The sequence below is a fragment of the Humulus lupulus genome, chromosome X (genome assembly GCF_963169125.1).
Source record: "Humulus lupulus chromosome X, drHumLupu1.1, whole genome shotgun sequence".
NCBI classification, from domain to species: Eukaryota; Viridiplantae; Streptophyta; class Magnoliopsida; order Rosales; family Cannabaceae; genus Humulus; species Humulus lupulus.
Window position 1 is genome coordinate 143,541,493 of NC_084802.1, and position 4,739 is coordinate 143,546,231.

Sequence of the window (4,739 nt, forward strand, 5' to 3'; positions counted from 1 at the left end):
TGAGGCATAACTTTTCACTCAGCTGTCGATTTGATGTATTTTTTTTTAAATTTAGTATTTTTTTTTCGAGATCTACACTTTAAAAATGTGTAAAGCTTTAAATTTAGAGTGTGTAAAATAAAAAAATTCGAGATTTGTCTATTTGAGGCCTTGATGAAGATCGATACTTAAATAATTTAAATTTTTTGTTCCACACTCCAAATTTAAGGTTATACTCATTTTTAACATGTAGATCTCCAAAAAAAATACCAATATTAAAAACAAATCACCTCAAACCAACAACTAAGTGAAAAGTTATATATTTCATCGCAAACCATTGCTAAAGCATCGTTTGGACATCGTTTTTTCAAAAAAAAAAGTTTTCAAGAGATCATTGCTAAATCATCGTTAAACATCATTTTGACATTGTTATTTGCCTAAAAAATCAATTTTTCACGAGACCATCACTAAACCATCATTAAGAATCATTTTGGCATCGACTTTTGCCTAAAAAAAAATCAAGTTTCCACGGGATCATCGCTAAACCATTGTTAAGCATCATTTTTTGAATCGAAAAATCAAGTTTTCATGGATCCATCGTTAAGCATAAGTTTGGCATCACTTTTTTTTTTTTACCTAAAATCAAGTTTTCATATAACCATAGCTAAACCATTGCTAAAGCATCATTAAACATTGATTTTAATTGAAAATCTGCAATTTTCAAAGTTAAAAGTAAACTTAAAAAATCTTGTACATAATTCATGAATTAGTGTTTTAAGTAAATGTTAGCGTGAGTTTAAGTTTTGAATTAGATTTTAAATAATTAAAATATTAGAAAAAAAAACTTATTGAGTGCTTCAATAGTAACGGAGCATTATTGTTTGTGTTGTTTTCGATGGGAAGTATTAAAAAATTGATGAAATGAGTGTTTAAAGAGGGATTTATGCTTTGAGTATTTTTCTTTTAGCGAGAGAGAAGAGGAGAGGGACAATGATGGAAATTACGTGAGGCAAATTTGGCAAAAATTGGTTTGATGGCATATTTTTGTAATAATTATCAAAGTTGGGAGAATAAATAGTGTATTAGTATATTTTAATCAATGGAATCAGTTTTATATCAAATGTGAACTAAACAGTTTACGTTCCAATCATGTTATTGTGTATGACACAAATTCATACCTATACGGACATGTTAGTATTAACTCCTACTCTAGACATCAAAGAACAAAGATTTTCCCGGGAAATTTTTTATATAGAGGCTCGATTTATCGAAGCTCTTGAGTGTACTGTTTGGCAACCGAGATTGTTAGCTCAAAGTGGTAATGGGAAACAAAAGAAACCCAGTTGCAAACTTGCTATCAGAACAAAACATTTGTGATCCACTATCATCAAGTCAAAAGAGCAATAATGGTCCATTTCTATAAGACCAAATTTCCTTAGGCAATCTTATCTATATATGCCATCTTCATACGAAACGACAGAAGCAAATAGAACTAAACTTTCCCTGGACAACATGACGACATCCAATCAATCATACAGGAAAAGTGGTGAAAGAAAAAACAACTGTATTATATATTCTTTTGTTTATATGCATTAAAGTGAGAAAAATCTGCACAGAAGAAAAGCCCATGATTTTTAATGTGCATAAAGGATATACCAAGAGAGATTTCGGCCTCTATTCTAGTCACAGTGCAGAGCAGGCAATGAAAAATGAGAGTAAGAAGCAAGGCTTCAAAGTACCCTAACACTTTTAAATCACTCTTCTTATGTAGGATACTAAATAGTAGAATAAGTTATGGATGGTCCAAGTACAAAGCTTAGTTGGAGATTATGAAAAATGGTTATTTTGGTTGGTGCGGTAAAAAGGACAACCATACAAAATGGTTTGCTCAATACAGCAGCGGTTGGATTAAACAGACTAAGCCAAGTATATGTTCAAACAAAGAGATAGCAATAGCTACTCAGCTAGCTTCACTTATCTAATTGCAATAGTACAACGTTTAAACCAATTACTCAAAGGGTCATTCTTGAAGATGGCAGATTTACCAAAGCTTAAAAAAAATCATCACTACATGCAATAAGGTTCACTTAGCTAGCTTTCCATTTCCCAAAGAGATAGCAATAGCTACTCAGCTAGCTTCACTTATCTAATTGTTTTTCCTTCTATTTTAGAAAAGAACACGCATAACCATGAACTACTTTCCATTTCCCAGGACCCTTTTGAACTACTTTCCATTTCCCAGGACCAATTCCGATAAAAGCCAAACAAAACCAAACATGAAGAGTCAACTAAGTAAAGCCGTAGAAAAATGTCAACTGAGGAAATGATACACAAGAATAAGAACAAGACCCAGTCATTCCAATGCCAATTTGGACAAACGAGTCTATGCTAACAAAGCAGAAATACAATGCACATCTATAATTTAGTTGGACTGAAATTGTATCTCAAGAAAAAAGTACATGCTGAAACTTTGTGTATGAAATTTTTTCTACAAAACATTAAAATCAATGGAAGAAGATAATTCATGGGATATATCTTTCGACTCCTTCGAAGTGAAGCTCTGATTTCAAATGAAAATAAGATGACCTCTATGATCGGATCATAGAAATATAATTCATATCAACAGACAAAAGAATTTCAAGGAAGCTTATTCTTTTTTTTTAGATATATTCACTGTTTACAGGTCTTGAACCCTGGAACACTCATCTGCACACTCATCATCAAGACAAACCATGAGTCTGACCCCCCTAACTATCAAGCAAAATCCATTTGCAAGGACATATATATATAAAAAAAAACCACACGCGCACACGCATATATATAATATACACACACACCCACCACCCAAGGGGCAAAGAAATTTTAGTCATTGCAAACGCACAAACACCATACTCTGACCCCATCAAAAAATAAATACCTATAAACACAGAAAATACATGCAAATGTTGACACAAAAGTACTACATTGTCCGGTATATTTGTTTACTGGAGAGCTTCCACGATGAAGCAAAAGGATCAAGCAAACAAATAAAACTTAAACACAGTAGCCTAATTCCAAGTGTCAGTCACACTGTATTTAATAAATAAATAAATAATAGGATCATTTCTGCCGAATGAACAGCAGTAGTTGATAGTTTATGCTAGACCTGGTGAACCGGTAAGCTATATCCAACTAAGAGATGTAACTGGTAAGAATGACAATACATGGCTAAACATTGATTGGAAGAAGGGGCAAAAAAAAATAAAAAAGATTACTTGACTGGAGGCAAGTGCTGCCTTCATTTGTTTCCCAAAGACATGCGTAAAACAAGAACAATCAAATAAAATCTACTGGAGGCAATGTGCATGAACTAAAAACGATTGCAGAAGCAAAATGAAACAGTAATGACACAATAATTTTTTTTTTTTAAGATCAAACTAAAACATATAGAATGATGTACAAAGAGTACGAAATGGGCATATCATAGAAAAAAATTAATAACCATATCGCAAATTATATTGTTTGGAATAAGCACACCACAACGTATGAAATATTGGCGAAATGGTACATCCATCATCACCTTAATCAACAGCATCGTTAATCACCATTAACATTATTTTATATATATATAAAAACAAAATGTATCATACTCTGTCTTTCTCCTCGGCATTTCAGAATGTGATGGCGAATACCGAATACCCATGTTGAATGACAAGTCATATGAGCCTTCTCCACCTCAAATTTTCAAGAAAAACCAGGAACAAAAAAAAAAACAGCTGTGAATTTTTTTTTCCTTCCTTTGAATCTCTCACTTGGGAAAAAAAACCCAAATATATATATTTATATTTTTATATATAGTATAGATATAATATATAAATGTTTGCCTGGCTCCATCCTGTCTGCCTTTTTTCCAACCACTGAATTTTATTTTATTTTTTTAGAGAAAGAGTGAGCCACATTGTACTGCTCTCAAACTGTGAATGGGCGAAAACGACCTTTGATTTACAAAGGCATAGTCAGAAAGTACCTCATCTTCGAGAACGAAAGAAGAGCCTCGGTTATTGCATGAAATGAGAATGAAAGAGAAGAAGAAGCTGTTCACCGCACCCATTTTTTGCAGAAAACAAAATACCCAAAAGCAAAAGAAACCTTCTGATGTATATTTTCTTCGTTATGGGTGGTGTGTGAGAGGTATATGTAGAGAGAGAGAGAGAGTGGGGAAAGTGAGTGGTTTAGAGGAAGCAGGAAAGGCTTGAAATGGATATTTGGGGGTGTGGCCGGTGAAACGCCATTTTCAACCTCACTGCCTAAACCTCTGCCTGTGCTGACACTCCTCACCGTTTTGTCTCTCTCTCTCTCCCACGCTTTTTTACCCCACTTTTTATTTTTCCCCCTAAAATATATTTTGACAATTTAAAAAATAATAATTAGTAAGAAAAGGGATTATGATAAAAGCACCTGTACTAATTGCTGCACTATTATCACCCTCCCTGTCAAAGTTGACTTTTTTGTGGCTCTTGGGATTTCCCAAATTTGGGTGGTACTTCTTTTGTTAGATACGAACATCACATATTCATTTTTTGAGAAAAATGTTGAGAAATTTCTCTTCTACTTTTAAAAATATAATATATTTTTCTAAAAGTAAAACCCAGAATTTATTTAGCAAAGAAATTCCTACCCCAAAGGACTAGGAAGTGGCAACAACGAACAATAAACCGGCAACGAACAGCAAACACGCCAAACTCATGTCGTCAACACAAGTCAAAATATCTGAAATAGTA

General features: G+C 33.2%; 1 long non-coding RNA gene across 1 annotated transcript; it reads right to left on the bottom strand.

Moving 5' to 3' along the window:
- Positions 1 to 3,437: 3,437 nt before the first annotated feature.
- On the bottom strand, positions 3,438 to 4,420 carry LOC133803342 (uncharacterized). Its single transcript, XR_009877914.1, has 2 exons — positions 3,986 to 4,420; positions 3,438 to 3,693 (listed from the first exon to the last, which is right to left on the bottom strand). It is a non-coding gene; the product is annotated as an uncharacterized LOC133803342 (long non-coding RNA).
- Positions 4,421 to 4,739: the final 319 nt, after the last annotated feature.